A 12058-nucleotide genomic window follows, 5' to 3' on the forward strand; every position below is an offset into this window, starting at 1 on the left:
AACATTAAATGAACCAATACTGGTCATAGGTGTAACAATGAAATATATTAAACAATCAATTTGAAATACAATATGTATGTTACCCACTGCTTTATGGTTTATAAAAAAATATACAATACGCATACCAAGTTTTAGGCATTTATCATTTGAATTTACCGGTCAAGTACACTTTTGTTTCAAAACGTATTTTAAACGTATCAATCAAATGCAATGACAAATTAATCAATGATGTTCGATCTTGAACTTGCAGTGAACTGAAGATTTTTTCCGAATAGAAAATTTGAAACAGTAAGGCTTTAAATTTCACATTGATATTAAAACGTATGTCTGAGTAGAAAGTTAATGATCCAGGTGTATGTCAAAGAACGTCTATTCCTTTTTAAAAAAAAAATTCATCAGAAGGTACCAAGACCTTGTTGGTAATATTACTCATCAACTTAAAAAACAATACACAGTTTTCTTGAAGAAGGAATTATGGGTACTTACGTTGTTTTTCATCTCAATAGCGTGTTATGGTATTCTTGTATTTGACTTTGTGAATATTTCCCTTACTGTTTAGTTTATGTTTTTTGTGATATTCATTTGTCGTTGTTCCGTCTTTGTGCTAATGTTCCATAGTAAATTTCTGTATTCTTGGCTTTCATTTTTGCTAATGTGTCTTGTCTATAGCCTTCTTGTATTTCTTTGTTCCATATGTGTTCCTTTTATAGTTATTAAGATTATAACACAATTTTGATTGCTGTACCCCTATATTATTGACTACATTACCTATTATGTTTGTTTGTTTTGTTCACACGTCGTTGTTTCTAAATAACGGAATTTTATGCGACTGTACTAATGGTGAGAGGTTAAGCTATCTATAAAACCAGGTGTAATCCCCAATTTTCTACTTAAGAAAATGCATGTACCAGGTCAGTAAAATGTCAGTTGTTTTCCTTCGTTTGATTTATATAAGCTATTGGTTTGCCATTTGATTACGGACTTTGCGTTTTGAATTTTCCTCAGTGTTCGGTTCTTTTATTATTTTACTTTTTTCCTACAAATTAAATGATTTCAATTCTCATATCTACGATAGAAGCAACTAAATAAATATCTACCAGTTGATATCAGAGTCCTGTGACGGCGTGCACAAAGCTTAGTCCACAAACGTAACGACTTCAATTACTAAAATCATTTACGACGTCGGCATTTTCCCCAGAAAATAAAAGCGTAACAAAAACACTGGACACTGAGTTCATGACATAACTTTTAACATAAACGTTCAACATAGCATATTTCTTTTCTTTTTTCTAAAAACAAAGCATAGCAAATGCACATTCTGTAAATCTTTAAAAACATATGATAAGGTCAGTGTAATGGACTTAATAAGCGACTATATCGTGGACCCTATTCAGATAATAGCGTTAACACGTTATTTAAATTGTAACATAATAGCTGGACATTAAAAAGATATAAGGTGTTCAGCCTCGACTACCTCTTGTTATGCACAATTGGAATATCAGTTCAATTCGAAATTTAAAAAAATAGCAACTAAATATTTTGTTTACCGATTCTTCCATTTTCTAATAGTAATTTTTTCCTAATGAACACATTCCAAACTTATCCACCATGGCCGTTTTTCATTTTTTATTTTTTGGGGGAGGGGGGTTCAAATTCGTATGACGTCATAGTTCGAATCCAAAAAGTTTTATTATACGAAAATGCAAGAAAATAAGTTGAATTTGTACAAATTTCAGATCAACAATCTATTTTATGCTAATTAAATGTTACAAGTTTCACATATTTTTGCTATTTTTCTCCATGTTCGTTTCATATTCTATCGATTTGAACTTTTACAATAACGTGGATTTTAATCGCTATTTTGCAACATTTTCTCATCAAAAGCAACTGCCTTCGTTTATAAAATCTCTGAATGTGTGTTTCATCTGTCATGAAAAGTAAGGAGCTTCACATTCTGTATATGATGTGTGTTGCTTTTGATTTAGTTCTCCGTTTTGATTTTGTGAATCTCATTATATTTACTTTAGTTATGGATCATGATTCTTCTTCATACTGTATCGTGTTTTACTTCCAATTGTTCACGTTCACGGTCATTATTTTATGTTATAAAATACCATGTACATGTCATGATGAATTATATTCGTTTTTTAAAGCTCTACAGCTTCTTATTTGATTTGGCCTGCCGAATGTTTTAATTTGAGCGAGTCACTGCTAAATTTTATGGAGACGAAACAAGCGTCTTGGGTACAAATTCATTAGCCTGGTATCTTTAATGTGTTTTTTTTTAGGTTAAGACAAGATAATACCATCAAGCTCATGTGTTCACGCTGCTCAATCATAAGTTTTATGGACTGCTGCTTGTTTTTCCCTCATTTTGTCTTTTATATTTTAGTGGTTGGATTGCTTCATGGTTTCGTCTTACTATACCTTTAAATAAATATAAGTTTATTGTCCTGTTTACTCGCTGTTTAAAGAATTGTATTTGTAACATATTTTTATAAATACAGTAGATGATTTGATCAACTTTAGGTACGACATCAAAAGTTCAATGTAGGATAAAAAAAACTTAATTCACATAGTTTTTCACTGACACCCCAACCCATTCCCCAACCCCCCTCTTAACTTAATTTGGAAAAAATTGATTTACCAATAGGGATATATGTAAAAATCAATTTTAGATATACAAAACTTGCAGAATTTTAACCACCCCCCCCCCCCCCCCCCAGCCCCAAACTATTTGATTTAAGTTTTTTTTATCCTGCATCGATCTTTTGTGTAAATTCACATTGCGATAACACGTGTCACGGTACTTGTCTATCCCAAATTCATGTATTTGGTTTTGATGTTTTATTTGTTATTATCGTGGGATTTTTTCTGATGCTTGGTCAGTTTCTGTGTGTGTTACATTGTAGTGTTGTGTCGTAGTTCTCCACTTATATTTAATGCGTTTCCCTCAGTTTTAGTTTGTTACCCCGATTTTGTTTTTTGTCCATCCTTTATTTTTGATGTCGTCCCTTAGTACTCGCAACAGTAACCCTCGTTTGAACATTCATGTATTTAGTAATGATGTTTCTATTGGGTGTTTGGTTGGATATTGTGTTATTTCGTGTCGTTTATTGTTTGTGTTTTGAGTTCTGTACTTTTGGTGCGTCACATATGTTTTGTTTGTCACTATGGTCTATTTTGTTTCCATTTTCAATGGATACTAGTTTTGTATTAGTCAAAATAATTATAACGTCGTCACAGCACTAATTTAAAATAGTGTCTCAATACCGTCATAATCATAAAAATTGTTTGGACTAGTATTGTGAAAATAATTATAAATTGTATAAATTGAAAGATTATATATTCATCACAAAGGTTTTTCACTGCTTGTCTTGTCCTGTGTTGTCATTAATGGAAGATGTTCGTTACTATTCTGTGGTTTACATGTTGTAATGACTATTATTCCATGTATTTGTGCGTTTCTCTGTGATAAGTGTTCTTGCTTATTTGTGTGTGGTGTTTTGCTATCGCATAGTGTTGTAATTTAAGCGATATATTTTTAACATAAACATATGAGCGGAAGGTTTGCCAAGCCATAAAACCATGTTCAATCCACCATTTCTTCTAAAAATGTCCTGTACCAAGTCCGAAATATGGCAGTTGTTATCAATCATTTCGTGTCTTAGTTGATGGCGTTTGTTTTAGTTGCACTACGATGATTCTGATGTTCCGTCGTTGTCCTCTTATAGTTAATGTGTTTACCTCGATTTAAGTTGGTGGTCCGGATATGTTTTTTCTCAATCGATTTATGACTTTCGGCCAGCGGTATACTACTGTTGTTTCTATAGACCTAGCAAAATCTTGAATCATTGGAAAATAAATCTAACGATTTTTTTTTAGAAGATATATTAAGGAGGCTAGTGTGTCTTAATTAAATCAATAGATTTTTTTTTATAGTTTGTCAAATGAATTTTGTCATACTTTTCAAAAAATCCAATTAAAAACATTGGTCACGGAACTTTTTTTCATTCCATAGGTTGTGCAAAATTGTCCCATTTCGTATAGATTATGCATGGAAAATCCATTGTTTGTGATAAAAGGAAACTGCACCATAGCATTTTAAGATCAAATGTGAGGAGATAGCTCTTAAAACATGCTTTCAGATAAGATAAAAAAAATTGATTACCGGACTTGTTTTCTTGCTTCATATAAAGATAGGTAAATTCAAAGTACTTTTTATTATAAAATGATTTCAACTGAGTTATCTCCCCTTATTTGGCAAAGTTGAAAAAAAATCAAATAAAAATATTGTGTTTTTTAGCAAATACAGCCATAAATATCATAAAACTCACAATTTCCTATATCAACATTAAAAGTCTTACACATGAATTACATATCGCTCTCAAAATATTCACATTTTATTAAAGATCTAGACAAACTATGATCTGCTACTTCAAAATCAAAGACGGAGGAAGACACCCGAGCCACTTTAAACATTATTTAAAAACAAAGTGTTGTGGTCTCATTGTAAATACCAAATTTGCATTCATTTTATAAGAAAGAAGAAGTAGCATGACTGCAAACGAGACAACTCGATAAACAATTCAAATGAGGAAACTAACGGCCTAATTTATATACAAATCAGCAATTGTCAAGTTTAAATTGTTTGACATTTTTCGAACAATTTTTAAAAATAGTATCGTGTTGAATGGATCTGTGTTTCTTTTTGAAAAAATAATATCTCGCATAACCAATATGACTGAATTTCGTTATTTCACAAGATTAGTTTTTGATCGTAGTTTTATATTACACAAAAATTGATCAGTTGGGCTGCTCATTTTCTAAATTTTGTATACTTTCAGATATACCATCAGCAAACTTTTGTGCAAACATATCAGGCATTAACGAGGAACTGTACGAAATTAAAAGTTGCAACTCGCCTCGAACTGAATTGGTATTGACATTGAATATTGGTGACTTTTCTTGATTGACATTTGTGTTGGTCTCAAGGTCGTCGATGCAAATGTTAGTTTTCTCTTCTATAAAATCATCTGTTGAACCAACATGTGTAAAATCTATAGCTGCTACAGGAGAATCTATCCAGTCTTTCGCTGCAACGAGAAGATTTCCACTTTCTACTATCTCTCTAATTTTCATCGAAATATTATTTGCCGTAACCCAGAATTGTTTGTTCGAGGTAAATGATGACGTCATTTGTAAATAGCATTGCACATCTATGGATGCATTCCCTCGGAACTCTTCTTCGCTTTTTATATATCTACGTAGATTAACCATAAACACGAAAGGTAGGTTAACTACTTCGTCCTTTTTCAAACATGTCTGTGTTAACTTCATGAAGGATGAGATGCAAACAGTTAAAAGTAATGCAGTAATTGATCCTTTACATTTCCGTCTTGAATCAAAAAAAAATCTGTGATGTTTCCTTGCCTAACTTCCATTTTAATGTCCTACTAGAACTGAACGAAGATTTTGTATGACCGAATTTCTTGACTGCATGTAATAATAACTCTGTTGCTGTGAGAACTTTTTTATCCTGATATGTTGGACCGACATAGCAACTTCCAACCTCTCTTATGGGTGTATCACGTGTCATTTCCTCGATCGGTTTACTGTGCCTAAAGACAATGTCTGATGAGGGAGTCATACCATGTTGAAGCTTATCTAAATTGTGAACAAATGATGTTATTATCTGACGGTTATAAATATAATCTGACAGGGCATGATGAACACCGATCAAAATGGTTATAGTGTGTGTCGATTCCACATCGGGTTCCAACATAACAAGTCGCCATGATTTGCCGTTTAAAGAAAAATTATTGAACAATGAGTCAAAATGTTTTTTCGACAATATCTCAAGGTAATCGACTATATTTGGAATTTCAACCAATTTCACAGTTCTTCCGTTATTTAGAAAGGATTTTCGTAACACAGGATGCTGAATAACCAAGGCAGAAATTGCATCCGATATGTGTTTGACTGTAAACGGGATTTTGCTTGAAAGAGTAATTTTATACGGAAACGTATCATCAAATTGTAGAATCCAAAAATAAAAATATCTTTCTAAAGATCCAAGTGTCCGTGCTTCTTTCAATTGTAGATTGTTTTGCTTCCTGTAACAAAATAAAAAAAGAATAAAAAGTAAAATCGCATAAATACAAACAATGATTTGTGAATAAAACAAGAAGACATAAGGTAAAAATGTCAAAAATAGGGGTACAGCAGTCAACTTTGGGTTATAATTTTAATCACTATAAAACAAACAAATATGTGAAAAAAAGAAACACAAAATTAACTTCATATTCATAACTTCATTTACAGCAATGTGCTCCTAACACAAAAACACTTCCAGCAGGTTTATAGGGGAAAGCGACATAAATCGACACTGCACAAATTGCATCATCACCATCACCAATTGTTTGACCATTCAAATTGTCTGTGATTCTATTCTCCAGTGATATTTTTCTTGTCTCAAAATACAAAAATAGTTGTCTTATCTGCAAATGTATTGATTATGTTTTATTTCCTGTTAAGAAATTGTTAGTGAATTAAGTAACGACTTTTGACTCCAAAGTTTATATTTTTCGACGGATAACCTTCTCTGTGGTAGGACATCTTAGTGCCATGTCAAGTGAGAGCAACGTAGAGAAGAAAAAATAAGCTTTATTTTATTGGAAAATTAACTGCAGTATTAAAATATCCTGTACCAAGTCAGGAAAATGGCCATTGTTATATTATAGTTCGTTTCTGTGTGTGTTACATTTTACTGTTGTGTTTCTGTTGTGTCGTAGTTCTCCTCTCACATTTGATGTGTGTTCCCTCAGTTTTAGTTTGTAACCCGGATTTGTTTTCCTCTCAATCGATTTATGAATTTCGAACAGCGGTATACTTCTGTTGCTTTTATTTATAACTTCTTTACTTGACAAAATCATTGGAAAACAGTAAAGTTTCTGCTTCGATTATATGTTTGATTTTACTTAAAGTTGTTTTACTTAACTGAGCTTCAGGATGTCCTACCACAGAAATTATAACCTGTCCTAAATTATTTAATTCGCAGTCAAAAGTCATTCACAAAACGTCAAACTCCAATGCCGAATCTGCAAAAACTTATTATAATGCTTTCATATAAATATCTTTAAAACACACAAAGAATATTCGCAAAACTGCCAAAATACTAAAAAGTTTATGTATTTGGGATCGAGGTTCGCTTTCATTTCGGAATGTTTGAACTGATTATATCTTTCTGAATCCAGCTGGGTCTGTACCAAGATGACTTATTTGTTGTTCGTACTAAATGTCCTTTTCATCCTGTTTCGTCTTTTGAAAGCTATTGATATCAACCGTTTATGTCTTCCTAAATATTTTCCATATGTTATCGTTAGAAGTAAAGAACTTGTAATATTCAGTTTTACTTTTTTGTCCTACCACTATACTCTACTAATATCACTCTTGGGCATATTTTACGGACCAAAGGCAGCACATTTTGATATAAGTTTTGATCAAACATTGCTTAGGGTATTGTGACCACAAATATTTGATATTTCTTTATCACTGTATTCATTAATATTCTTAATTATAGAGAAAATCAAGTTTAAAACGAAGGTTGATAATGTATGGAGCACCTTAAGTCCCAAAGATGAAATTAAAAATATTTGTGTAATGCTACAGTTGTATTAATTTTAATCCAGTTCATTCAGTACACTTTAGGTTACAAAATAGGTTGTCATATATAATTTTCAAAATGTGTCAAATAATCTTAAACCAGGCAACACATAGTAAAATTTATCAAGTTCCGTAGTAATCAAATACAAGCAAGAGTTGCATTAAATAACTCTATTCAGGAAACTAGTTAACTTGCTTGCAATGTATCAACTTTATGAAGATCCCTTGTATTTCAATTAACAAGTTAAGAGTCTTACCTTTTATATAGCTTCTCTATAATACTTAATATCCTGTTATAAGGGATTGTCAGAATCGTCCTCAAAATTGACATTAGTAACAAAGCACATTGAAACAGTTTTTGCTTTATTCTAATAAACATGGTATTCAATGTATAAAAAGGAAAATATTCCTGTCATGTAATAATGTTTTAGTGTAATAAGTTATAACATGTGAGGCCAGTTGTCGTGTGTACTACATTTATTTTGTCGACAACATATAACCACTCATTCGAAAACTAAGGTAGAAATCGTCAAATAGAGCAGTTCATTTCTATGTATACTGAATATTTAAAATCAAAATGTATGATTGACAATGTACATGGACTGCTGGTTTATTAGTTATAACGGTATTTCACATAACATACACATATGTTTGTCATATTTTTACGTAATTATGTCAAGTATCTCTGAATTTAGCTGTAAACAATATGTTTTTGGATAACGCTTGGGAAAATGGCTATGTTACACCACAAAATTTATTCAGAAATATGTGTGCAATATGAAAAGTTTTAAAGCCTCATAGAAACTTTGTATATTAATGTTAAATGTGTTTTGTGTTTCAGAAAACTTCAAAAATCTCTTGATTGTGATCTTTCGTTTTTTTTTTTATCTTTGCAAAAGTGTAAAAAAAAATCATAGGCCATATAATGTATTGTAACTTCAACTCAGTTACACAGTTGAAATCACTTTTTCTTGTTCATATATCAATTGTTCCGCAATTTTCAGAATGAATCAAAACAAATTAAACAATATTAGTTGTGGGGCACATCTCAAAGATTTTACCCAACTTGATACACTTGACAAGTCCTGCAGTGACGAAAGAAGACTGCATGTTCAAATCCAGAATAGTTCAAATTTTCTAAGACATAAAATATTTTCAATTTTATATATCTTTGTGAAATAAGGCTTTCAACTGTTCAAGTTGCAGACGTATTTCTATGCTCAGAGTAAATTGTTTTGTGCCAACTGGGTCTTTTTTTAAATTATTATCATAATCTTCATCAATACATGATTTGTCATACTCAACAAGATCTTGGAAGTTACGAAGTGTTTTAGTAACTTTTGTGCTTTCAGTGTTCATATTCATTATGTTTGTACTTATCAAGGTGTCAGACCTCAAAATGCAAAACCCCTTTGTATTCAGTTATGTTTTTATGTAAATGTTTACACAGATGATATCGCATATGTTCCTTATGTCGTAACTACAATCCGCTTCCCTTTTCACGAATTTGACATAAGTCTATGTACTGGATTTGTAATAAAATGAGCAACACGACGGGTGCCACGTGTCGAGCAGGATCTGCTTACTCTTCCGGAGTTCCTGAGATCACCCCCAGTTTTTGTTGGGGTTCGTGTTGCTAACTATTTAGTTTTTCTATGTTGTGTTTTGTGTACTATTATTTGTTTTTTTTGTCTTTTTATTTTTTAGCCATGTCGTTGTAAGCTTATTTTCGATCTTTGAGTTTGACTTCCCTTTTGCATCTTTCGCCCCTCTTTTACATCTCTTTAAATGTTTACACAGATGATATCGCATATGTTCCTTATGTCGTAACTACAATCCGCTTCCCTTTTCACGAATTTGACATAAGACTATGTACTGGATTTGTAATAAAATGAGCAACACGACGGGTGCCACGTGTCGAGCAGGATCTGCTTACTCTTCCGGAGTTCCTGAGATCACCCCCAGTTTTTGTTGAGGTTCGTGTTGCTAACTATTTAGTTTTTCTATGTTGTGTCTTGTGTACTATTATTTGTCTTTTTGTCTTTTATTTTTTAGCCATGTCGTTGTAAGCTTATTTTCGATCTTTGAGTTTGACTTCCCTTTTGTATCTTTCGCCCCTCTTTTACATCTCGTTAAGTTTAAATACTTTTTCTTAAGTGAACTTCATGATAAGCCTGTCTATCTTTTAGTGTACATCTATCATCTTTCGGTATGCAAATCTACATATGTTTAAGATCAAACAGTGATATAATGGCGTTCAAAAGGTCTTCTCTGCCAAAGAATAACTGGTTTTCTTAGACAGTCATATTCCTGACTTGGTACAGGTATTTCCGAGGAAATTTTGGATTAAATCTGGTTTAACCTCCCACGTGTATGACAAAGATGTTTATAGTTCTACTTTAAGAGAGTAAAGTGATCACCAGAAAAGTTAGTTTCGTTTTCTCAATAATATTTGTTTAGAAATGGGTCAGCGTTCGAGTTTAGACACCTGCCTACTTGTCATGGTTGTGTGTTGTCTTCTTTATGTCGCTCTGTTATTTTTGCCGTTGAGTCTCCGTCTCATTTTCTATCATACTGCTGGTGGAAGTTTCGTCTCCGAGGGTATACCTTTGCTAACTATAAACAGAGATACCATTAAAGCCACGAGAACGTTAACTATCTATGGATTCATTCATGCTCTGGACTAGCTTTGTGTAATTGTCAGTATTCGTAGATCGTTAGTGTGTGTATGTTGTTTTATGTAATTCGTACCAATTTCTTGAATAAAGCCGTTTTAACCTCTGTTTGCCATCCTTTCTGTGGCTGTCCCAAGTGAGCAGCGTGCAATTCAGTGGTTGCTGTTTGTTGCTTTTATTATTAAAAATTGAGAATGGAAATTGGGAATGGGTCAATGAGACAACAACCCGACCATAGAGCAGAACACAATATTTAACTGCCTTGTCATAAATCTAGTCGTTCGGTTTTTTGTTTGAATTGTTTCAAATTTTGTAATGCTAAGGCCTTTTATAGCTGACTATAAAGTATGGGTTTTATTAATTGTTAAAGGTTGTGATGTAACCTATTGTTGTTTATATCTACATCATTTAGACACTCTTGAGGATAGTTGTCTCATTGTCAATCATAACACAACTCCTTACTTTCTTTTAATTAATGATTACTTATTGCATAGGTTTGTTATATAGTATTCACTAAAAAAAACCATCGATACATTTTTGGTGTTGTCTTTATTAACTGTGAAATATCAAGATCCCCTATATTTCTTCCAGTAATAGATCGATGTGTTGACAACGATTGGTTGCACTGACGTTGTGTTTTATTAATTATCCTGAACGATTGATAAGTTGTTATTTTTTATTTGTGAATTTTTAAACTCGGGGTTGTGAAGATCAGCAAGCAAGGTGACTAGGGAATAGACATATGGTCACTACAGGTCTTCTTCTGACCGGCAGTAAAACCCTGTCCAAAGTGGGGTGTATGTTTGACTGTGCTGAATGTATAAGTACGCAGCCACGTCCGGTCAAATTGGTGATGTTAAATTCATGCCTCGTGTGAAGAGAGTGTCACGCACTTTGCTCGTTAAGAATCCGTGTAACGCCTCTTTGAGTGGCCCGTTACAAGGCTCGATTTCCGTCCCTTTCCAATTTATCCACGTTTTCCCGTGGTGGCAGTCCAAATTTCTCGACCTGCAACTTAGTTGACCGCTATTACTGGACCTACCTATATTGTAATTATTGTTAAGTGTTCTCGTACTGAACAAACATGAAATACTTGCCACTGGCATAAAGCAACCAACACTCAATCAATGTGTTTTTTATTCCTTTCTTCTGTTGATTGTTTGTGTTTTGCATGTTTTTAATTTTGGGTTTGTTTTTAAAGATGACATACATGTATGCTAAGGTTTGAGTATTTCATATGCTTGCTCAGGTTTTAGTATCTCAAAGGTCTTCCTATTACGTAGAGGTTGATTTTTAAACATAACATATATCTTCCTGCTTAGGTTTTTATATTTCTTATGTCTTTCTATAATATATAAGTTTCTGTTTGAGTATAAAGTAAAATAACAATATACCGAACTCCAAGGAAAATTTAAACCTGAAAGCCCCTTGTAAAATGGCCAAATCGAAGGCTTAAACACATCAAACGAATTGAAAACAACTGTTATACTCCTGACCTGGTACAGGCATTTCTTTATATAGAAAATGTAGATAAAACCTGGTTTTATAGCTAGCTTAACATCATTATGTATAGGATTTGATTGAATAAAACGTACATAGTTCTACCTAAGTTTTAGCTAGTATTTCGTACATCTGATTATTCGGTACAGGTATAGGTTTATGCTTGAATATGAAATGCATCTGTCTGCTAAAAATATGTTTTAGTGTAGCAAACATAT

At 32.6% G+C, this 12058-nt stretch overlaps 1 long non-coding RNA gene across 1 annotated transcript; it reads right to left on the reverse strand.

Annotated features, from left to right (window-relative positions):
* Window positions 1-4204: 4204 nt before the first annotated feature.
* Window positions 4205-8186, reverse strand: LOC139524515 (uncharacterized). Its single transcript, XR_011664811.1, has 2 exons — window positions 7923-8186; window positions 4205-6116 (listed from the first exon to the last, which is right to left on the reverse strand). It is a non-coding gene; the product is annotated as an uncharacterized lncRNA (long non-coding RNA).
* Window positions 8187-12058: the final 3872 nt, after the last annotated feature.

The sequence above is a fragment of the Mytilus edulis genome, chromosome 5 (assembly GCF_963676685.1).
Source record: "Mytilus edulis chromosome 5, xbMytEdul2.2, whole genome shotgun sequence".
Taxonomy (NCBI): Eukaryota; Metazoa; Mollusca; class Bivalvia; order Mytilida; family Mytilidae; genus Mytilus; species Mytilus edulis.